Here is a 25,021-nt window from a genome sequence, read left to right as displayed (position 1 = left end):
CTTTACTAGTTTTATTGAAAACATTGTTGCTTGGTCAATTAGCACTAGTTTTGAAGCATCATCAGACTATGTTGCTTAATGCACCAAAATTAAAACCAGCCTCTCTCTATAAACCAACTGAAATGCAATAGTGATGAAACTTTATAGCAAAATAATTCTGACTAACATTATCAACCAAGTGGATTCTAGTTTATTTTTCATGTATTTTTTAAATTTGCCTTGGAAGTGCAGGAGGGCCTTTTAAAGAAGAATGATCACACATATGCCTGCCAGGCAGATCTACTCCACAAAAGCATCACCTCCAAAGAAAGACTAATGTTTCTCAAATTAACTGGAGTTTAAGACCTCCATTACCTGTGAGCAACGTGGCTGTCCCCATGGAACAAATCACATGGGGTGTGATTTGCTGGTAATGCTGAAGGTCTGCAATGACCGGAGTAAGCAATGGGAGCTTACAAGCTGATGTACCAGAAAGGGCAAGAGAAATAAACAGAATCCATGTTTTACATCGATGTGTTGCACACTAAAGAAAATCTCCATTTTGCTTTCTGCAACTACAGTCTTGCAAGCATTTCTGCTGGCAGCACTGCCAGCTCAGGCTCTGGTTTCTTCTAAATTTTTTCTTTCTTACACCTTTACACTTATCTGTGAAGGTGTCTAGTAAATGGAACTGGGCAACCAAATTGCACTACAGACAAGGAAACACAACTAATTTCTAGCCTGGAGCAGTTCTCTGATCCAGTTCACAGGCAGTCGTACTGGTGCTACTGGCACAGGAACAGGAGCAGGAACAGGGAAGGTGGAGCAGAGTCTACCCTGCTGCAGCCAGGCCTGTCAATGAAAGCAAAGTAGATCAAATCATGAGTACAGGTGTCACAAGACTGTGGCAAGCCAACAAAAATACTGAAAAAAAACCTCTATTCTGTAATTTGATTACTGTTGTGATGACTCTGGTTAAGAGTGGGAGGCTGGAAACAGGATGAGTATTTTTTTATATAATCAACATTAGCTTTCTGAGGACTGGGTAGAAAAGTAATTTTCAAACAGCCACATTACTAACAAAGCAGCTATTTGCAGCAGGTAACATACTTTTTCCTCTCCCCAGTCCAGGGTAATGTGCGCTGGTTACACATGCCACATTAACTTTACACTACAACTTCCAGGCCAGTAGTTTCAGCCACCATTAATTATTTTACAATCCGGAAGTCAGGCCAAGGCACTTATCAGTTTGTAGCAACAGTGACACTACAGTGAGACACTACAGCCAGCTCACTGCCCACGTGCCCTGGGCCAACTGACAGGATGTGCACGTAATTGCTGGACCCGGACCCCTTCTGGAGCTTCATATTTCAACTAGGGCTTCATTAAAAATATCTTATATATAATTCCACCCTGCTGACTGGGCTCTTCATAATGAAAGGTACCTAAGAGGTACACTGACCTAACCTCTTGAGAAGACTGAACTCTGCCTCCGATAAGGAGCACTTAGCTCAGTCACACAGGTGTCACCAGGCTTTTAAAACAAGGAAATTTCCCTAGTTTGGTTTGTTGTTGCTATTGTTTATTTTTTGACTTACTGCATTTCCTAGCTGCAAAGACAAACTCATGTGGCTCTGATTGCTATGGACAGAGTCCAACTCTTCCTTCTTTCACTCTAAGTCATGGATATGCTGCCATTCCCCAAGATGGGTCTGCTGACACAGCTCTCTGCTGCTGAAGGGAGAAAGCTGTGACCCCCTCCTTCCCTCCCCTACTGTCATTGCAAATCTGCACTGGTGCTTGTGCTAACAGCATCTCAATCACCAGGCAATTCAGCTCACTCATGCAGGAGAAAATAATCTACTAAAAAGGACAGTTCTGACCTGGGTTAGTGATTTGAAATGGCTTGTTACATTTTATATATAGTCAACACTACAGACAATGTAAAGGGACGGTCCAGCACCAGGAGGGAGAGGGCAAGAGGTCTGTCGCCTGAGAGCCAGACAGTTGTATCAGCTCAGACAAAACCACAGCAACAGATTACTTCTGTTGGTTACACAGTACCCTTCGCCACACATTCCTTCCCTTTTTATCTCCCAGATTTTTCGTATCAGCACAGTAAGAAAATTTGGATGAGTTTCACGAAGAGGGAAGAGGTCCCACACCTACAGTAATGCCCTAGGGTTTGTTTTTTTTTTCAAGAGAAAGAAAGCTCACTACAATCCAGAAAGGCGTAAATGTACAAATCCTGCTCATATTGCATGCTACTTGGAGCAATGGACAGGCACCAGTGGATTCTGAGGCCAGGCCAGCTACACACAGCCAGATGATGTGTCATCAGAAAAAAAAGGCAAAAAAATAATGCTTCCCATCCATTATTTAATGGCGTATAAAAGATAATGAGAGAGATTTTACAGATGAGAAGATGTTTTGACATTCAAGCCCCAGGAAAGGTGCAAGGAAAAGTAAAATCCAATTGATACTGGAACAGCACAGAGAATGAGACATTTAGGGTAGCACCTATAAAAAAAGTGCATGTAATATTGGACCCGAAATGTCACAGGAGGTTGCCGTTTTGGAAGAAATGGTTAAAATATTGCAGCAAAGAGCTGCAGTGAACAGCCACAGACAAATTTACAATGTGAAGAATAAAAAAAAAAAAGGAAGTAAAGGATGTGCACAAAGAATTTGCTAAGAAAACACACAAAAGGTGTTTAAAACAAGTAAATAAGCAGCACAACAAATCAGTTTAATACATGATATTGAAGTTTGGGAACAGTTGTTGCTTATGTTCATTTGCTCATGGTTAGCATAGGTAAGAACTCAGACTTAGCTGAATGATCCAGCCCTGTGGCAAGAAGAAAACTCCAGCAGGATCTATGTCATCCAGCTTAGTTATAAATACAACAATAATTTAAAAATTTTTACATAGGCTGCGTTTTCTTATTTAGCAGCAGAGCTGCTTGAGCTGCCCTTATCTCCCTGGTCATTCCAGCCCCATCCCTTCCCCTGATTACACTGGTACTGCAGCAATCAGGGAAAGGAATGATCCACATGAAAATGAACCAGGCTCCACACCTCTCAAACAGCTGGATCATTTCCCCATGCAGTAGCCCAAGCATTTGCGTGAGTGCAATGGAAAAGACATGGAAGATGCTTTGGCCAGTATTACTACCCAAAATTGCTATGAGGAGCTATGGTTCCAGCTCATCAGCCAGTAGATAAGTTTAAAGAACTCCTGGATTTCTTAAGCTATCTGCTCTTTTGTAAGTTTAGAAATCTATCTGAAAAAGCTTCTGCCTAAAGAAGAAAATACAACCCAGCTTTAGTTGTGCCATGTGCATGGAAAAGGAGTTTTCCTGATTTCCTCATTGACTAAACAGGCTATCACTGTACACTTAGAAGATCAAAGATTTTTACAAATCACTTTAACTATCCCCTCCAAAAAGTGTGAAAGCATCAAAGATAGAGGATTTTTATTTCAGTTTCCTGCACTAAGGTAGCTTCAAAACAGTTCACTGCAAGGCTTCCTGCAACTGTGTCTCAAGTAGCCAGGGCAGTCTCCCATCAGAGAACATCTGAAAAGTAACAAAATACAGAACAGCAATTGGCAGGACTCTCCTACCTTCAGAACTATTTTTCCATCTTTCACCTAATGTTTGTTTGTTTTTTTTTCCCCACAAAGTATCAACTCTTTTTAACAAATCTCAGGACAAAAATAGGAATGCTTATTCTCTTAGGATAATATCCTGTACCTCTCTGCACTCTCAAAAATCACTGCAAGTACTAACAAGTATCAGTGCTTCTCTAAACTTGTGTGTATGTACATATTTTAGGTAAACCATATACATGTATCCAAACAGGAACACGCTTCCTCCAAATTCTTTATCCTCTCATCTTAAAGTGGCTCTTCCAACACTGAGTTTTCTTTTTTTTCCATTTGACACATATTACTATAAATCCAGCACTGCCAGACAAAAACAGCAGCAGAGAACCCTTGGCTGTTTTTTAGTGCTTTTTTTACCTGAAAGGCCAACTAGAGCCAGGCACATTTTCACCTCCTGCGCAGCTGAAAAGGCTGTTTCAGAAATTTGGAAAGCTGGAAGGTGTTGTATTCATTCTCACTCACCTTTTTAATTGCAGTACAAGAAAGTGATCAAAAAGCTTTGAAGAACAAAAAAGGTATCAATGCTTTCATGCTGGGGGATGTACATAGATCATTAATGGCAGGCTGCTCAGGTTTTCCCAATCACTACAAAATATGATCTCACAGACTACAGATGAGGCAACACAATTTCTGATTCAGTTAAAAAAAAAATAAATAAAATCACTGCCTTGTCATGAACTTCAGCTGTATGCAGGTAAGGTACCAGGGAGCTCAAACTGAATTGGGTAGATCTGTAGATAAGGATTGCTGTCACGTCCCATGAAACTAACTTTAGTTAGATTAGTGGCAGAAAGCTAACACGGCCTTCTCTCTGCACCAAAGCCTTGAGAAGTGTGGCATGAGTAACTGATCTCCACTTGCTTCCAGAGATCCAAAAATAGAGGTGAAGTGTGAATATCCCATTTGTTTCAAAATGGTGCCAACAGAAATTCCGAGTTGGGGCCTTGTCTTCTAACAAAATACGCACCTACAGAGCTGTAGCTGCACTTAGGCAATAAGAGGCTGCCTCTTACTGCAGCAGAACAGCTACTCTGCAGAGTAAGATCTACAGATTTTGTACAGCAATAGCTGTGTTGGTGCAGGTTTCCAAGAAAAAGCCAGATTGATGACTTGACATGAGATGTTTTTGAATCTTCTGTATCAGCAAACCCCTCTCCCCCTTCCAGACCCTTGGGGTGTTTTTTGTGTTGGATTTTTTTTTTTTCCTTTACTTTTTTTTTACCCAGATTAGTAGACACACCTATCACCAAACATATGAGAAAAAAATTTGATTAGATGCAGACCATTCAGTGCAGATCCAAACACCATATTTAGAGTACAAATCTGAATACTGGTGTTCTCTCAATTAAATGAAAGCATTAAAAATTATTACACTCTTCTTTAGTACATGCAGCCATTTCATTTTAGGTCTGCTGTAAGTGGTGCTTAGCAAATACACAACCACCTCTCTGTTCCCTTTTCTCTCTGACCTGTGAGGGGACAAAGCTTGTGAGGAAATGCAGAGATCTGTGTTTGAAAATATGGATCTGAGAATCTTTCACTCTATTATGAAATAGAATAAAATAAAATGTTTTTTTCTAAAACTACAGAAAACAACCAGCAAGGATTTTCTGTCCCATTTTTGTATTTAAAATGTAGTGCGTATTCCATCAAACGAAGAATGAATGAAATACACCAACAATTACACTCTCTTTAATCACTATCAACAGCTACATTTCTTACTGAATGTCTATTAATCAAATAAAAGTTTAGAAACCCTCTTCTCATGTTGGTATTACACAGTGTAGTGATGTAGAGCATCTCTGGCCTTCATTTCAAAAGACGTGGTGGAAGTGAAAGAAAACAAAGTCACATACAAGGAAGTATACATGTGAATCACAAATATCCATTTTGAACAAAATCTATTTCAGTGGCTTCGTATTTTACTGTATAAATTCACATTTGTTGATACAAGGAAGAAAGGATGCAAGTAGTCTCATCATTCCTGTATTCTAAAATAGTGTTTAGTGATGGTCACAAAGGGACTAAACAGAGATACATGATATTTCTAAGAAGTCTCTGGTCTTTTATTTAAGAAATAGGAAACATATTTCTAACCCCAGAGGGAAAAAAAAAAAAAAAAGACAGGTGTTATTCTAGAAGCAGATTGTGAGCAGGCATTCCAATATTTAGAAGGAAGACACAATTAAAAAGTGTTTCATGAACAAAAATCATATGACCATTATTTAAAATTTTTATCTTTGTATTCATTTAAGAGATGTAACAATCTTTGCTTAAAAAGTTTTTGAAGTCTGCCACGTTGTTTTTGCTTACTACTGTAACACAAAATTGCAGATATCCAGGATTTGAAAGTAGAACAAAGTCAAAACACTGCCTTCTATTCTAGGCAAGAAAAGAGGAAAAAAAAGCCCCCCAGCTGCAGCAAGGCAAGGCTGGTGTAAGGCGGAAAAAGGCATTTGAGCTGACATTTGTTATAAAAGCTGGGATAGAGGTCAAATCCTGTTCGCTGTGCAGCACCCAAGTCTGTGGAAAACTGGCAAAAGCAAATCCCAAACCGAGATTTACCAGCCGCAGTCTGGCTCAAGTTCACTTTGGGTTAAAAATACTACGAGGGGAGAAGCAGCGCGGCAAGAGGGAACCGTATCCCTGTTACGTGACCTGCGCGCCGGGCTCGGGCTCTGCCCGCGGGTCCCGCCCGGAGCGCGGTGTTGGGTGACCGGCACCGCTGCCCGGCGCGGCCTCCCGGAGACGGAGGAACAGCGAACCACCAGACCAAGCGCTGCCCCGGCTTCCGAGCACAGATTTTATTAAAAGCTTCTCGTTACAGAGCCGGGCAGCGCCCCACGCACTCGTGTCCATCACGGCGGGAGTCTGTCTGTTTATCCGTACAGCGCGCTCGGGGCGCCGGGGAAGCGGAACTCCGGCGGGCGCGGGGGGCAGCGGTGGCCCCGCGGGAGGGTCCCCGGAGCCCGGCGGGGCCGGGGGGCGGCAGCGGGGGAGCGAGAGCCGGAGCGCACACGGCGGGGCGGGGAGGGGGCGCGGGCGGGAGCGCGGCCGCCCCCCGCCGCCGCCGCTCCCCCTCGTCGTCGTCCTCCGCCGCCTCCTCCGGGGGCCGGGGGGCGCGGTGCCCCTTCCCCGCCGCGCTGAGCGCCGCCGCTGGCTGCCGACAGAGCCGCCGCCGCCCGGCCGTGGCGGCCGCCGCCGGGCCGGCTCCCATCCGCCATTATCCTTTGTTCGCGGCGCGGCGGCGGCGGGGATGTTGCAGGGCTCGGCTCCATCTTTAAGGCGGGCGCCCCTCCCGCGGGCGGTGCGCGGCCGGGCCCCCGTGTCCTGCCGCCCGGCGGCTCCCCCGGTCCCCGCCGGGCTCCATTTCCTTCCCTCCCCCCCGCCCCTGTTTGCTGGGCGCCGTCCTCCTCTTACCGGTTACCAGGCTGCTCCGTCACTGCTTTCGTTCGCGCCTGGGATCTCGCCGCAGTTTTATTCTCTCCCCCACGTAACACACCGCGTCAAACTACACCTCCGCCGCGTCACTCACACACACAGGCGCTCCCAGCCCGGCGACAGGCAGGCAGCGGCCGACTGAGGAGCGCCAGCCAGGGAGCAAGCGCCGAGCGCGCCCGGCCCCGCACGGAAACCGCCGAGCGGTCACGGAAAGCGCCGAGCGCCCGCCAGGCGGCGGGAACGGCCGAGCGCGCCGCCGGCCGCAGCGGAAAGAGCCGAGCGGCCGCGGAAACGAACGAAGCGCCCCGGAGGGGGAGGCGGAAAGAGCCGAGCGGGCCGCGGGAAGGCGCGAGCGGCGCTTCCGCCCCGGGGCGGCCCGCGCGGGAAGCACCGAGCGGGGCTGCAGGGAGGGGAGGGGGGGCGCGCGCTCCCCCCGCCCGCTCCCCCCGCCCCCGCCGTGCGCGCGGCTGAGGCGGCCGGAAACTCGGGAGCGCTCACGGAAGTAGCTGAGGGGAGCTGGAGATTCGTGTCCGAGCGCCCCGGGTTAGGGTTACACCTAGGGTTGGGGTTCAGAAAACCACAAAGGCCAGAGCTCCAGGCACTGTGCAGCTACAATTGACCTGCCAAACTGAAAAGAAAACTGCCACTAAATGGCTCGTCCGTATCTTTTTGCGTGGCAACTGACTCAGCACTGTCGCTGTTGGACATGAAGTGTGGATTCTATGCAACACCCGAAGGAGATGGTCAGAAAAAGCTTTATTATCCGAACTTTTCAGCTTTTTATAGGGTATTACGCTACAGGTTTAACATGATAGGTAAAGGGAACACCACCTCTCTGTCCCATTGGTAGGACAAGAGCAAACATACCTGTACAGAACTGTTTTGAGAAAAAGGAGTATTTACAGTAAATTCCTTGTGGTAGAACTGCTCTCAAGAGACTTTCCCTTAGGAACAGACCAGCCACTGACAGGCTGTAACTCTCTCAGGCTCAGTAAATCAGGTCCACATCGCACCCTTTCTTTCTATTAAAAAAAAAAAAAGAAAAAAGATGTTTTTGCAAGATGTTTAATGCCTGCTTGTAGCGGGACCATCCGAGTAATCACTCGCATCTTCTGCGTCTGTGTCATCACTCGAAGGTTCCTCCACTTGATGACCTTCCTCCTGGTCACAGCTTGTGGTTTGCCTGTTGGCTCGGTTCCGCCTTTGTGATTACAGGTCAGGCTGGACACACTTTGTAGGTACCCAGTGCACCCCAGTATCTGTGGATACACATGCATACCCACGACCCGAAGCCGTAAGTTCAAACCGGCCCTCCCACTGCTTGGTGGCTAAATTTTGCACCCGAACTTTTGTTTGGGGCTGATGTGTCTGCCTGAAGCCTGTAAAGAAAGGTTATGGTTCAAGATGACCGGGTTATTTGAATTCTGCAGCACCGTAAGGTGATTTATCGTGTACAAAGCTTTTGCCAATCAACTTTGAGGGGTTTCACCCTGCATTCCCCGTTTTTGTTTCTGAAGAACATGCTTCAGAGTACCATGAGCACGTTCAGCAATGGCTTGGCCAGTTGGAGAATGTGGAATGCCGAATTTGTGTGAAATACCCCACATCTGCATAAACTGCCGCACCTTCTGTGATGTGTATGCCGGGCCATTATCAGTTTTCACAGTAGAAGGTATCCCTAGCATGGCAAAAGCTTGCCTCCAGTGGGTGATGGCATTGCGTGTTTTTTCTCCAGTGTGAGCAGAAGCCCACATTGCAGAGGAGAAAGTATCAATAGACACAAGCACATACTTGACCCTTCTGCATTTGGCAATTTGGGTAACATCCATTTGCCAAATTTCCAAGGCCTTGAGACCTCTAGGGTTTATGCCCACTGGTAAAGGCAGAGCAAGTGCATGACAGTCATCAGAGGAATTGACAATGTCACTAGCCTCAGCTGGAGTCAACTGAAACCACTTTTGCAATGCATGTGCGTTTTGATGAAAGAACCCATGCGATGCTCTGGCCTGTGCTAGCACATCAGGCTGAGGTGATACCCAGGCAGAGTTAGCCCACTTTTCAGCCCTAGCATTACCTTCTGCTATGGAACTTGGCAGATTGGCATAGCTCATACCTTTCTCTTGAACCAAATCTGGAAGGAATTTTCTTTTTGGAGGGACCACTGGTTTTCCCAGATGCGTTTGTCCCCACACCCCTGTAAGGGAGGCATGGGGCACAGTGTGCCCTTCGTCGCAGTGGTCCCCACTAAAAATCCGTCCCGATCCAAACCTCCCAAACTGCCAGTACATCCCAGCCCCAGAGATTAGCAATGGCCGTGGTAACATAGCTCTGAGTTTGTGATCTGCACCGGCTGCTGGCTTATGAAGCATTTGGCCATTCCATCCAACCCTGCGACAGGTGACTCCACCGGATTCAGAGGCCACTGTGGGGCCCATGCAGAGAAGACCAGGATGGTGATGTCGGCACCTGTGTTGATCAGACCTTGCAGGTGGATTTCTGTCAGGGTAGCACCCGGGAGGCACAGGGTACATCACATCTCAGGCCTTTTGTCAGTCAGGGTTTCAGTCCAGTGCACTTGAGGTGGTCCAGTTGATCCAAAGCAACCGTCCCCTTGACACCGGCTCACAGCCCTAGAAACTGAGGACTTGAAAGGCACAAGTTGAGCAAGGCATGTTTTCTTGGGAATGGTGAGGGAAGGGGTGGGTGTGGAAACCATAGCAGAAATTTGTCCCAAATAATCGGCATCAATAAGCCCCAGATGCACAATGTTACCTTGGAGGGTGGCACTTGACCTTCCCATTAGGAGAGCACTTTTACCTTCCCCCAGGGGTCCATAGGCATCCAAATGAACTCTATGCACTGTACAAGAGTTCAGGACTACTGTTGCTGCTGTGCAGACATCAAGTCCAGCTGAGCCAGAGCTGCTGGCCACAAGCTGGCTGAGTAAGCCCGCATCAGCTTCAGGACCTGGGGAAATGCTTATGTCTGAGCATGTTTCCCCAAGTCTGTGTGTCCCTGATCTGGCAAAGGCTGGCCCTTGGTGTCATATTTCGCTGTGCAAACCTCTGCAAATTGGTTTGGCTTTCCACACTGAGCACACAGAAACGAAGGAGCTTTCCCTTTCTGCTTCTGTTTCCCCTGCTTTTTGGTGGCTTGTGCTGTTTCCTGCTTCTGCTGCTTACCTTTTGGCCCTTTTGAGGATGCTGGTAAGGCAGTAGCCAAGGCAGCCATCCTGCAATCTGGGGTGCCTATGTTTGCACAAGCCTGAGCCATCTGTGCCACAGATGGGTCACCTGGGAGGGCCTGTATTACCCTCTTACAGTCATCATTGGTATTGCTTCTTGCCAACTGTGTGAGCAGTATGCGCCTCAATTCTTCTCAATGCTTCTCTAAAGAGGCAGAGAGTTTCTCAATGAACTGCATGTATGGCTCCCTTGGTCCCTGGACGATGGTAGCAAACTTTTGCTTTGGAGCAGACAGCTCTATTGTTGTCATCAGAACAGCAAAATCAGTCTTCTGGCACTGCTCTAACATCAGCAGGTGGAACGTGACCTGGAAAGCAGGGTTAGAGAAATTTCCAATCCCTGTCAAAAGGTCAAGTCCAACCCCAAATCTAGGGTCCTGTTGAGGCAATTGACTATTTTGTCCAGCCACTTTTGTGGTCAACTGATTCCAATTGTCCTCAAAAATCTCAGATTGAATAGGCTGAAACGACACCTGAGCAAGGTGACTAATATCATATGGTACCAGTGGCTCAGAATTAAGAACGCAAATCATGTGCATTACTTCCTGAGACCCCAGTCCATGCTGTGCAACCTTGTCCCTAATAACAGTCACCGTTTTTGTGGTCAGGGCACGGTGTGTGTTAGGCAGGCCTGTTCCAGGACTTACTTTTATTACAGGAAAAGCCTGAACACCTCCCTGCGAGGTCACAGCATCTCTGTGATCCTGCCCCTTAGACATCATAGGAGCAGAGACAGGCCCCTAGCTGGAGCTCGTCTCTCCTGCACCGTACTGTCCATTCCTGGCAGAATCTGAAAAATCAAGGAAACTGTGTCCAGTGCCTCTAAGTCTTTCAATTAACTTCCCAGTCCCCCATCTCCATTGCTTCTTCCTTTACTTCGTCCCAAAATCTCCTCGGATCCCGAAGCCGTACCGTAACCTGACACGGGGGTAAAGTCCAGGGTGTACTCAAGTGAGGGCCGTCTCTGTGCCCTGCACTTCGAGCAGAGACTCGCCCTGACAATCCAGAGTCACTGCGAGTCCCTATGGTAAACAAAGGCGACTCGTTTGCCCGTGCCCGGCGGCAGTGGCAGCCAGGGGGGCGTTCTCTGCCGGCTCCGATGCCGAGCCGGCAGGCGGGGCTCATCGCCGGGGGAAAGGGCGCCGCCGGCTGAAGGCTGCCTCTGCCCCTTCCGGCGCCGCTCCCCGTGCCGGGACAGCCCCGGCCGGGCTGTCAGAAGCGGCGGCACCGCCTCCCTAGGCGGCGCCAGCTTTTGCCGCCCCTGCCGAGCCCGCGCCGGCCGGAGGGGCGGCATCGCCCCGCCCGCAGTGTGCTCCGCTGGTGCCCTCCGCAGTAAGGTTCGCGCCGCTTGCCCCCCACCCTCCTCCCGCGGGGTTCGCAGCGGCGCCCCCTGAGCCGGCCCGGCGCCAGCCGCGGCGAGCGGCGCTTTTCCCGTCAGCCCCTGCGGCTGCCCCCCGGCGGCGGCAGGCCCCGCGTTCCCGCCGTGCCGTGGCGCAGAGCCGTGGGGATCGGGCCCCTGCCCGCGCCGCGGGGCCACTGCGCCCGTGAAGTCCATCAGCGGCCCCACGGCGCCGGTCGTGGCCTGAGCATACGCAGAGGGGCCGGTCCCCGCGGGACTCCGCGGCGCGGATGGGACCCCGCCCGCACCGCCCGCGGGGTCCGAGTGCGGAAAAAGGAGCTGCACGCAAAGGCCAGAGTTCGTGCACGGCACGGGGAGGGGTTTGAACCACTCCGTTGGCGCTTCCAGTGGTGGGCTGTGTTCCCACCGCGGGGAACGCCACAGGAATGTTTTGTTCCCCCTCTTCCCGTGGCTTCCCGAACCCCGGGTAGGGCGATCCCCGCCGGGCAGGGAGGGAGGGGCCGCGGTCCGAATCTCCCCCGTCCCCCTCCCCGTTGTCAGACGCCCCTGGGGACTCGAGATAAAGGGGACCTACCCTCGCTCTCGAATCACTAAAGGATGGGGCAGGGGAAAGGCTCCCGTCTGAACCGACCTGGACCACTCCCACTGCGGTTTCCCGTGTGTCATGGTCCAGGAGAACGTCTTCTGGGTCAGACCAGTCTCCTGGGTCGGAACCGGCGTCTGAGATGGCTCGTGAAGACATTCTGGAGCTGGCGGCTTCTATCACATCCATGAATTACTCCCTTACCTTCTAGCCAGTTGCTGCAATACCACGGTGAGCGCCAGATGTCGCAGTTGGACACGAAGGAAAAGTGTGGATTCCATGCAGCACGCGAAGGAGATGGTCAAAAAAGCTTTATTATCTGAACTTTTCAGCTTTTTATAGGGTATTACGCTACAGGTTTAACATGATAGGTAAAGGGAACACCACCTCTCTGTCCCATTGGTGGGACAAAAGAAAACACACTAACCACAGCTGCACAGAACTGTTTTGAGAAAAATTAGAGTATTTACAATAATAGTCCTTGGTCGAGAGCTGCTCTCGAGACTTTCCCTTGGGAACAGATCAGCCACTGACAGGCTGAAACTCCCTCAGACTTACAGGAATCAGGTCCACACAGCACAAGTATCTTTTCACTGCCCCACCTTGGGTTAGTGTTGTGCCTAGGGTTATGGTTCCGAAAACCTCAAAGCCCAGAGCTCCAGGAACTGTGCAGCTACAATCGACCTGCCAAACTGAGTAGAAAACTGCCACTAAGTAGCTCTCTCCATAAGATTTTGTTTGGCAACTTACTCAGCCCAAGGCTCTTTTCACTGCTCCGCCTAGAGTTAGGGTTATGTCTAACTTACTCCCATCAGGCAGCTGCACCCCCCTTGCACCCGTAGCACCACAGTCACAGAATCAATTAGGTTGGAAGAGACCTGTGAAATCATTGAGTCTCACCTGTGACTGAAAACCACCATGTCAACTAGATCATAGCGCTAAATGTTTAAGTTCCTTAAACACCTCCAGGAATGGTGACTCCACCACCTCCCTGAGCAGTCCATTCCAATAGATAATCACTCTCTCTGAAGAGCTTTTCCCTAATGTCCAACCTAAATCTCCCCAGGATCAGCTTAAGTCTGTGTCCTCTTGTCCTGTTACTGGCTGCCTGGGAAAGGAATGGACCCTCATCTGGCTACACCCTCCTTTCAGGCTGTTGTTGAGAGTGAGAAGGTCTCCCCAAGGCCTTTTCTCCAGGCTAGACCCCAGCTCCTTTGGCCACTCTTCAGATGAGTTGTGCTCCAGCCTCTTCACCAGCTCCATTTCCCTTCTCTGGACACACTCCAGCACCTCAAAGCCTTTCCTGAATAGAAAGGCCCAGGACTGGACACAACATTCAAGGAGTGGCCTTATCAGTGTCAAGTACGGGGGGAAAATCACTGCCCTGATCCTGCTGGGCACACTATTCTGGATACAAGTCAGGATGCCATTGGCCTCCCTGGTCACCTGGGCTCATGTTCAGCAGCTGTTGACCAGCACCCCAGGAACTTTTCTGCTGAGCTGCTTTCCAGCCGCTCTGCCACAGCTTGTCGAGCTGCATGGGGTTGTCATGACCCAAGTGCAGGACCTGGCACTTGGCCTTGTTGAACCTCATGCCACTTGTCTCACCAATCCAGCCTGCCCAGATAGCCTTCCTGCCCTCCAGCAGATCAGCACTCTCACCCAACTTGGTGTTGTCTGCTAATTTGCTAATGGTACCATCAACCCCTCACCCAGATCATCAATAAGTATATTGAATTGAACTGGGCTATTATGGTATCCTTGGGGACACCACTAGTGACTGGATCCCAGCTGGATGCAGCACCATTTACCACCACTCTCTGGGCCCACCTCTCCAGCCAGTTCTTAGCCCAGTGAAGAGTGCACCTGTCTAAATCATGGGCCGCCAGCTCTTCCAGGAGTATGCCATGGGAGATGGTATCAAAGGACCAGACATGTCCCCACAAACACACTGGTGCCATGGGGGACCTGCTACCTCCAGCTCCATAGGGCTGTATCACTCCATGGGCACCCCCCTCCTTCTGTGCTCCACTGCTCAGACCCCCTTCCTCAGCCCCCCAGTGTCACCTCAAGACCCAACCACTCTTCCCTTTGCAGGCATATTATGGCAGGTGAGGTGCCATGGACAGGCCATACTGCCCCTCAATGCACCCCAACTCCCTGGTGTCCCCACTGTGCCCTCCCCCTCCATGTGGTCCATCAGGTTATTTCTCTAAACTTTCCTCTGCTGCCTTGTTTTTACTCCAGCCTGTGACTCCTGTCCTGCTGCCTGCCCTCTCTGGCCCCGTGGCCAGCTCTTGCAGCCCAAAATCAGGCACAGGGTGACTGCTGCTTCATCATGGCACAATATCGCCATGGAAAGCCCCATTCCTGAGCCACTGCCCCCACTGGTGCTGGAGATGGCAGAGGTGTGGCCACCAGGCACCTAAGCTATCAAACCACCATATCTAGAGTAGCTGGGGGCTGGTGGCACACATGGCACCAGCTCCCTGCTTTGCCACTTCTCAAGGCACCACAGGGCAGAGGAGCAGCTATGTGTGCCTTGTCAGAGAAGAGGAGCAGCCATGTGCTGTGGCCTTCAATCTCATCTGCAGTGCCAGCGTGATGTCTGTCACTGGGGGTTTTAAATGCTGTATAGGTGAACTGTTTCTGGGAAAGGTGTTTCAAAGAGCTGGTGCCACAGGAAGCAGGGAAAGAACCAGTGGTGCTCCAGCCAGGTGAGTCCATCCCCATCTTCTGTTCACAAACCCAGCTGAATGCACTAGATTGTACACCCTGAAGAACGGACTGCTCCAGCTACAACCAGAAAAAAACTGTACTCAGATAGTAAAATGCTTCTCATTTTCCAAGGCCTCAAGATGGCACTACAGAACAAGATTTGAAGCTCCAGAGGCGGTTTATTTTGCAGCTGGCCTGGCACGACACCGCTGCCAGGTGCACCGCATGACATGGCACTGGTGTGCCATTTAGTTCAGTTCAGTTCAAGTCTTGTTTTCTCAAAAAGGTTGAAATGGTTTTCCTCATGCTGAGTTTCATCTAATTCCCCCCAAAATTGCAAGAGATGATGCAAGGAGTGATTACAGCTGTGCCTTGCCTTAGGTTTTGTTGATTACAGTTATTCTAAAATAAATATTTGAAAAGAAAAAAGGGTAGCTCAGATTAAACAGCTAAAACATTGTTTTATTGCCAACATGTATTATGGCTTGGGCTACAGCTTATTTCTGCTTCTGCTGCACTTTTCCCCTCTCCCTGCTGCAGACAGGAGCTCCAAGGTTGCAGGACAGCGTAGCCTTGGCTGCCACCCATTTGTGCCCCAGCTGTTGTGGACCTCTGCTGTGCTTTTGGCTCATACTCATTCCTGTCTGCAGTGTATGGCTGACATAACTTTTGGAAATTATTTTTTTCCTTTTTAGAGTCTGCTAGGATAGGGAAATGTCCATTCACTAAATAGGTCTTTTACAACTGCTTTTGGGAGCAGAATGCTTCTACTTAAAGCTTTTGAGATGAGCAAGAAATCTAAACTCAGTGTTCTTGATTTGGTCCATTCATTGGCAGTGAATGGAAATGCTTCTCATTCCAAATCACCAACGGAGGTGCAAAAGGCTTGTCTTACCATCACATCCTTCTCATTTCACAGGATACTGAGGTAGAGGGCTCTTTTTGATAGTGTTTTGACATTTGAATTCTAGCCCCATTGCTCAGTTTTAATTTTTTGATGTGTGTTTAATAAAGTATCTTCTCTGCATTTTGTTATCATATACAGATATAAATTAAACAAGGTAACTAAAAATACGTTTTAATTTGTCTAAAACACAAACATTTTGACATTTTGCTAGAACTTCTGCATTTCCAGAAGCGATTCCAAGATCTAGCCTTTGTGCTCCTTATAGTAGTAAAGTACTTTGTGTGAGAAAATATTTATGATGAGCAGAACAAATGTAACCATCTGAGTGTCTCTTGTTTGACTCATGGATTCCTTTAACTGTTTTCTCACCTTTCTCTTTGCCCTTTATATTAATGTTTGTGTTTCATCAGCTTTTTTTACTCACATGAGTGACAAAAATCACATACATTTACCACCCATACTTGTTTCACAGAACTGATTTGCTTGCCCCTGTGCAACAAGCCTAAAGAATCACAGCAATCAGAATTTAAGGGAATAAATTCTGGTCCTTGAAAGATGACTAAAGTGTAATAATCAGATCTCAGTGAATGGCTCCCATCAGAAACCTGGGCAACACTCCCAGCCTGAGTGCTGAGAGTGCCGCTGGTGTTCCTCCAGACCAGGCAGGACTGTCTTTATGCAGCTACACAGCTCCTCAGTGGCTCTGATCCTGTTGGCCCTTTGGGTTGATATCCTGCACCCTGCTGACTCTGCCAGTCCTGCTCTTGCTAAAGCTCCCTAGCAGCTCCTCAGCCCTTCTCTGAGAGTCTGTCAGCTCACTGATGAGTTTGTACAGGGCATCTTGAGCAGTGGCTACTTCTCTGCCAGCCAGTGTAGACTCCTCATAGACAGCCCAAGAGAACAATTGATCTCCAACTAAAACAAATGCCTCCGATGAGCCAGATGCCTGAAGGGCGCTGAGATTGCACCCAGTGTTGTGTCTCCATCTCTTGCACCATCACAGAGGCTTAAACCATGGATGGATGTGAGCTGGATTCATGCTTGCCTCATACTGGTTCAGTGGCAGGGCTGTGTGGACATCGCATACAAAACTGCTGTGGAATCTTCTGACAGCTGTTTTGCATGTTCCTCCTTCCCTTCTGAGCAAAATTGGGGCACTAAGCAAACTTGGAACTTCTTTGGGAAAGGGAACAAAAGTCTGAGTTGCAAAACCCCCTTCTCTCACTGACATTGACACCTTCCTTTCGGGGATGCATCTTGGGGAATCTGTAGAAAATAGGATAGCAATGTCATGCCAATTACCCACAAAGTCCAACAGGGAGGGGTTGACTTGGAGAGTGAATTGGAATGCTCAGAAGTTTTCTTCTTCATCAGCAAAAGTTTACTTGATGATGAGTGAACTCCAGCAAGATTAATTACTTTCCTTACAATTAAGCCTCACAGGCAAATTCATTAGTTTTCAGCTTCCAGGTTGGTTACCCTGGGCAGTGGACTCCTTGCACACAGCATTGCAATTGATTGCCCATGGCCCAGGGCCCATGGAGGCTAAAGAGTGATGTGTAGATCAAGAAAGGTTTGTGCTTGGCTGTGTGGGGTGGCAGAGTCACAATTCGCACAATGTTGTCTGGAGCAGTCAATGCTGCTGCACTAGTAGCATGAAAGACAATATTTATTGTGGAAACACAGAAGCACATGTGTTTTCAGTCTACATACAATTGTACAACACAAAAGTATTTTTTGCAGGCCACAGCGGTCTTTGGGAGTGATTTATAACAAAATAATCTTTCAGCATCAAACACTCACTGACAATTTCTAGAGGACCACTGTGCTCTGCCAGTGCAGAAACAGAGAGAGTGTGTTTTGTACAAATATGACATTAAGCATAAGTATTGCTGGGAGGAAAAAGGGCAAAGAAGGCGGAGTGTGCTCTGGGGCTTTGCAGCTGCATACACTAATGGATATTCTCCCAAGGAAATGGAGAGTATTTGCAAAAAATGCATGTGGAGGGTGACAGATACTATATTAAACAGTAAAGCATCCAGCACTTGTCACTGTACAGAGTATTGCATTGCAATTTCCAGCCTATACAAACTGAGCAACTGATTTTAAAGCAGATGTAAGAGAAGGCTGGGGTGCATCCATACCCCTGTGATGGACATTGCCATTCAGTAGCACAGACAAAGCTCTGAACTGGTGCTGACTTTCTGAGGACGATGAAGATAATAAAGAGGGGTTATTCTGAAATCAAATGACAAAGGCATGCCAGTCCTCCATTTTGGCCTGTGAGATAGATGGAGGCTTAACTTCAAACTCTCATACAGAGCAGTCTTCTATCACTTCATAGCCTCTCAGAATCAGCTAGAACTGCTGACTCATCAGGATATGGACAAAACCCTACAGGTTTAGTATCTGCCACAGAGAACAAGATTCACTGGGCTCCCTGAGCACTTTATTACAGAACTAGGTCTAAATTCACAGTTAACTCAGAACAAAGTAACCGATAATATAAATGGTTTTTCAACATCATCCTACTTAAAGTTAATGATCTGCAGCTCAGGTCTGCCCTTACTGCTCTTGGACGTTCATCATTGCTAATAGTAATAAATCTTCCTGGCCAAATACAGGCTTTACAAGCAGGCAGATTGCATGCTCAATTAGCCCAAGGAAATTGGTCACTTTGCTTAACCCCTGCTGTTTGAAATATGAGTCCCACTGCTGCACCGTCCTGCTGGAGCAGCATCATGTCTCTTCCACTGATGGAGCAGCCAGGGAGGGGAAATCTTCTGCCCTGAGTGGGCGATTCAGCTGTTCCCCACCACACATCTCCTTGTGTGGAACAGAGGACCTTCCCAGCTCACAGGCTGCTGCAGCAGGGTTTGCCTGCTCTGGCCATCGTAGCCATTACTTAGGGAGCTCTGAGTGCTTTGGTTACATTCTGTGCTAAATAACAGCCCATTTCTAAATTACCAAATATCACCTCTCCCAGAAGCAGAGGGGATGTTTCAAGGGCAGAAGTGTGGGAACAGATGAGCACAAGCAGCTTTTTGACACATGTTTTGACAGTGTGCTGTGTTTTCTAAGGGTAGCCAGAAAAATAAATCTTCTGGCTTTTTGAGCACACTGCAGCGAGCTCAGCCCACCCCACTGTCTGAACTTCCTGCAGACTGGGAAAAAGTCTAAGCTTTCCCTTCAATCCATTAAAAATTCCTCCTGAATATTTTCTTCCCATTATAACTTCCCTTTTCTCTGTCTTCCTCATTAAGCTGAATTTCTTCTCACTTTGCTTGAGGCTTCTTTAATGATTTCTCATTTTGGTTACTTTGTTCTGAGAATCTAGACCAGATTCTTCACACAGTGTCTTCTCGTTGCAGAGACATCCTAGCTTATATATCCCAGGCTTCCAGGGACCCCCACTCCTTATCCAAAGATGAAGGATTACTTACTTTCTCACTAAACCCCCTTCTCACCAGGCTGCCTCCTTTGCCCCTATCTCCATTCCCCTCTAACTTAGGCTCAGCACTGCAGGGCCAGCTCAGGTACAACCTGTTGGCCACCCTCTTCTGTGCTGCTTTCCCTGCCTTAGGATAGACAGATGCTGGCCCTGCAGAAGTGCGGTTGTTGTTGTTATCCCATCTTATGGTAAGTCCCTCATGTGCCAGATGTCAGCAAAACTGCTTTGGGCTGAACCTCTAAAGGTCACATAAGCTTTAAAGAGCATCTTGTGTTTTCATGTGACAGATTGTGACACAGAAGGGAGAACTGAAATGATTTGGTGACCAAGGAGGGGCTTAGACATGCTGTAAATACCTGGTACCTCTCCAAACAATGGTGACTGTTTTCCTGTCTATTAAGCCCTTTTATCACATACTTCATGGCTTGGGGGCCTGGCTGTGCTCAAAAACTTTCTGTTGCTTCAAGAGCTCGAAAAAACTATGATTGGTATAATTAGCATTCAAGAAAGTACCAGGCATGGCAAATATAATATGAACGGGATACTGAACTGGCACTGTGGTGTGCCAGGGACCCTGCATGCCACGAAGCAATTGCTGACATGAGGCCACATTGGCCCTACACACGAGGAAGAAGGAGCTGGGGTTTCTCAGTAACACACCAATAGGACTGCTTTTCCTTTCAAAAAGGAATGGGGTTTCATCTGCTTGACATTGAGAAAAAAGCTATTGGATGAGACACAATGGAAATGAAAGCCAAAATGAGAAACCAAACCCAACACAGTAAATTCTGTCAGGGTGAAAAGGGGAGAGAAGGGGAAATTAGGGAATAATTCCTGGAAATACCCTCAGCTTTGGCCCTGAGTGCCCACATTTTAACTCAGAGATGGATGTTGAGGGTGGTATATTCTATATTGCTCTGATGATAAATACCCCATTTCCATAGCCTGCTGGTTTTGAGCCAGTTCCTATCATATAGAAATTATTATTTACACTGACTCTACAATTTGAAAAAGATAACTCTTACCCCTCAAGAAGCTAGCAAACACTAATTTGGTGAATAATTGTGGTTCTGGAAAAAAGAGAAGAGCCTGTGTGTGGTGTTTGGTTTCAGTATCACTATCTCACAGTCTTGGTTAAACAAAAGCCCATGTAAATTCAGCAGCTCCATTTCTTAGCATGTCCACTTAGTGTAAACTCAGGTTGCAGGAGTTACGGAAAGGAGGGAGAGGTTGTTTCAAAAATAAAAATATAGTGAAAACATTGAAAAAGTAGTACAGGTTAATCTGAAACAAAATGCAGCCAAAAAAGAGGGTGGGTGGGTGGAAGAAAATGATGATTACCATTAGCCCTCTATGGTTTCCATAACAGGCGTGTGCTATCTATTACTAATTTAGCTGATGAGAGAGCCACAATTTCTTTAAAACATGCCAGGACTCCAGTCTGTCTCTCAGCCTGTAATATCCAAACAACAAATTGAGTCCCAGCTGGGATGTGTTTATCAGCTTAAAAAGAACTGATTTTCTCTTCCACAGTCAGAAGGAAAGCGTTGTCTGACAACATGAACCAAGATCAGTGCTCTCCCCAAACTCCCTGCAAATGGGCAGTTTTGGCTATTGGATTGTCCAAATACTGATTCTGGCTCTGCAGCTTTACCTCTGCCCTGTTTCTGGCAACCCATCACCACTGTCCATCCCCATCCCCATCATCCATCCCACCAGCAGGGTCCATCATCACCCTTTATCCACCTCCCACATGTTCTGCAGAACTAATTATGCTCTGACCTCTCTGCCCAGAGGCACTGGCTTAAGTGAAAATGAGTCTAAGCTGCTTTGAATCTGAAACAGGCAAGCAGGAAGTCTTGGTCCAGATAACTGGGTTTAGCCTTTTTGTGTGTGTGTGCTTGTTCTTGCCTATTGTCTTTCAGGTTGATTTTTATGGACTGCTAACTGTTAAAGCACAATGATTTGTACAATACTTCCATTAGCCTTGCTATTATGTGTAGGTAAGAACGAGATACTGTATCTTATCACAAGTATTTATTTATCCAATGATATAACATATTTACTTGTGTGGCTATATAACATACAATTTAATTTGTTCTATGAAAGTAGTGAGCCTTCCTTACTAGATTTGTGTCAAAGCATCTGAACATAAACTGGAATTCAAATAAAAAATCACATTACTTTAAAGTATTCTTATTTAACTATTGATAAAATAGCTCAGATGGGCACAGTGTAAATGACAGTAAAATTGGCATTTACAACAGCACTATTAGACAAAAGGGAATTGGACTGAGAGAAGCAAATCGATTTTTTTCTACACTGTGCTTGAAGCAAAAACTGTACATAGAGAGGAATCTACTAATTTAGAAAATCTTAATCAGTTAATTGGGGTACAAATGTTTGCGTTCTCCTTCTGTCTCCCCCTGTGGGGGTGATCTCTCTGGGGTGTAGGTGAAGGCTGTGATGGGAAGTGGCCTTGAGCCCTCACCAAGGACCCTGTCTGACCTGGTGTCCCCTCTTTGTGATGATGACCCTCAGTCCCACTGAAGTGACCCTCACTGCTGGGAACATGCTCAGCAGCATTTTCAGCGCTGCCTGGGGGCTCCTGATGCTTCACCTGCCTTTTCTGCTGCTCCTGGGCAGCCCCAGTGAGCCACTGCGGAGAGCCGGGGAAATGGCCCAGGGATGTCTGCATGAAAATAAAATCTGCATGAGAAATCAGTACTCAAAAGGCAGCTCCTCACCTCAATTTACATGCAAAGCATCCTTTTTTTTTTTTTTTTTGGGCAGCCCCTGCATATATCATAGAGCTGTGGAAATGCTTGTTTCCCTCAGGTTCTGCAGTTCTCCCAAACCCCGAGGGTACAAAGGTTTTGTGTTTCCAAGCCCCCAGCCACAACCAGTGGCCGGCTGTGAGGTGCTCCGAGGGTGTCCAGCCATGGGTTGTACCTGCTGCCCGACTGTGGGTGTGGAGCCATGGGATTCACAGCACCAGCCTGGCTGGGGAGCAGTGAGTGGGAGCTGGCTCTGCGTGCAGGAAAAGTGGAGGCTACTGACTGCAGATCCCCTTGGCAAGATAACTATTGATTGCCCCCCTTTCCCCCCCTCCCTTAACTGGTAAGGTTTGTTATAAATTAGTTGCCATGCAGAGCTGTATACAAAAGGATATTATACGATGGGGAAAAGGCAAAGCCAAGCATTTGGCTGAGTTTAGGCTGTTCTTTGCCTTTCCAAGCACAATAAAATTAACAGAATTATCTCTGTGTGTGCTAGTGCTTGTGGAAGGCTAATGGTGTCAAAATGGCAAAAGAAAATGAGAACAGGTTTGGGAAGGCAGCAGAGTGTTATCCCTAGATGAGAAGATTTGTAGTTTAATTTGAACAGCTTCACCTTGGAAAGACCCTGCTCTGAATGGAGAGTAAGCTCTTCTGGGAGAGGAACTCTCCTGCCCACTTCAATCAGTAGGAAGAGAGTAAGAATAACAGCGGGAAGGATGCTGCTGTATCTTGATGCAGCACATGGAGAGCTGACTTTCCTTAGCAGAGAATATTTCCTCACTTGCATTTAGCTCTGAGGCATGGGTGATCTCTAGTCCTACGGCCATCACACCTGTCTCGATCTGCCAAATACTTTTGGGAGCATAAATACACAAGTAAAACCAATTTAAAGATCCAGTTTGGTTTCATTCATGGATGCTTTTAGCATAGGAGGAGCAAATTGGACACTACCTATCCAGATTTCTTTCCTCAGTTTGGAGTTTCTGCTGCACCTCATCTGGATGAATCTTGATTTCAGCAAAATGGAGATGCAGTGGGAACTTTGTAGCTTATAAAGCCATAGTCAGGTCTGATCTTGCTCCTAATGTCTCCCACCACTGATTCCCATAGTGGACATGAGACCTGCCTTGAGTTACAGCAGTTTTTGTGTTTCTAAGCTCTGAATTTCATCCTCCTCTCATTCTCTGGACTTGCCATCACTGTCACTTTGATCATGGCTGCATCAACTACATGTCCAAGAAGAAGGTGGGATAAATATCCCAAAGCTGCTTTTCTCTTTGAGCCTTGACAGCCCTTATTGTAACTGTGACCTGAGAGGAACGAGAGGCATCATGAACTGGAGAGCGAGAAAACAAAGCAACACAGTACCATTTCAGTGCCAAACTTCCATGAGCTGGCTGACACAAACATCTCAGCAAGGCAGAAGTGTGGGAGCCACGGGAACCTGAAAATGCAAGAGAAAGCACCAAACTGCAGCACTAACTCCTAGTGAACAGAAACAAGCTGTTTCTGTAAGCACAATGCCAGAGCTCTATTAGAGTGTGCCAACCACAGTCGACAAGGAATAACCTCAGGTTAAACAGCTGCACAGGCCAGATAACCTGGGGGTGGCTTCAGCTGCAGAGGGAAGTGGGCTGGATGCCAGTTACTTAACCAAGTTAAAATTTGGGTGATGGTGTCTGCTCTGTTAGGCAAGCTCACATGAACCATCCCAGGTCAGACACCTCTGGGGAGGAAGTCTGGTTTTTCCCAGCACTGATTTCTTTGTGCAGGACCCCTGCTTGTTAAGGACATCTCACTTAGCATGGGCTGCTATGGCCTGTCAGTGCTCCAGAGCAGTGTCTGCCATGCCTACATTTGGAATGATAGCACAGCTGCCAAAAATCCTGATGACAGTGTTCTTTGATCTTTCCTTTTCCTGTCATTTCTCTTAGGTCATCTCTGTGGGGAGGTATCTCAGGTGATGAAAGGTTTGTAGGAAGGGGTGTTTTTTCTGATCTGAACAAAGAATACAGTTGGAAAAACCAGGCAGACTTTGGTGAAGCCCTCCTCCATGCTGCTGTGCAGTGCGGGACAGGGGTGGCTGCAGAGTGCTCTGTGGGATACCAGTGGTTGAAAACTCCTCCAGCAGCTTTAGCCACAGCAGAGGGTCTAACAGAGGATATCACCTTTCCCTGCAGATCTGGTCTTGCTTTTGGGATGGAAGACTGGGTTTGTGTGGCAAAGTCTTGGTAATGGAGGGCTACAAGGGTGATTTCTCTGAGAAGCTGCCAGAAGCTTCCCTTATGTCCGATGGAGACAATGCCACTTGGCTCTGAGACAGATGTCCCTCTGGCCAAAGTTGAGCCCATCAGCTAAAGGCTGGTAGTGCCTCTGGGATTACATATTTACTAGCTACAGAGACACAGGCGTTCCTGCTACAGGGAAGAAAAGCTGCTACGGGAAAAGGTTTGGTTAATAATTAGATTTTCCTGTGACCACCTGCAAGCAAAATCAAACTCTTGGAGTCCTGTTTAAGATGGGCTTCATGCAAAAAATGTTGGAGTGCCATGCCCAATACTATGTAGGATGACATAGGTATCTGGGGTTTGGAACACTGCCATGAGAAGCTATATGTGTACCTTGAGTTACTCTGATAATTCTTTTTGAGTGTGCCACCCTGCTGGGACACCAGCATGATTTCTCTCCCCAGCCTGAGACAGCTTCTGGGAGATCAAGATTGTTATTTTTTTTTTTTTCTCCTTTTAAATCTTCTGAACAAGAACTTATGTGCAGCCTAAGCAAAAAGTCTTGAGGCTGCAAATAGCAGAGAAAGGAGCTATAATGACCATATATGTTTAATGGCAGGTTGTAAATGACTGGCAATGTTTCAGCTGGAGGTCTTCAGCAGT

At 47.6% G+C, this 25,021-nt stretch overlaps 1 protein-coding gene across 2 annotated transcripts in view; it reads right to left on the bottom strand.

The window, feature by feature from the left end:
* The window catches only part of CREB1 (cAMP responsive element binding protein 1), a 40,170-nt gene extending 32,634 nt beyond the window's left edge, over window positions 1–7,536 (bottom strand). For both annotated transcript variants that reach the window (XM_058839201.1, XM_058839202.1), the window contains exon 1: window positions 7,067–7,536. The gene's annotated coding sequence lies outside the window, so the exon portion shown is untranslated. The remainder of the gene's footprint in view (window positions 1–7,066) is intronic.
* Window positions 7,537–25,021: the final 17,485 nt, after the last annotated feature.

This window comes from Poecile atricapillus, chromosome 5 (genome assembly GCF_030490865.1).
Source record: "Poecile atricapillus isolate bPoeAtr1 chromosome 5, bPoeAtr1.hap1, whole genome shotgun sequence".
Lineage (NCBI taxonomy): Eukaryota > Metazoa > Chordata > Aves > Passeriformes > Paridae > Poecile > Poecile atricapillus.
Note: the sequence above shows the minus strand (reverse complement) of the source record. Positions and strands in the feature narration are given on the sequence as shown.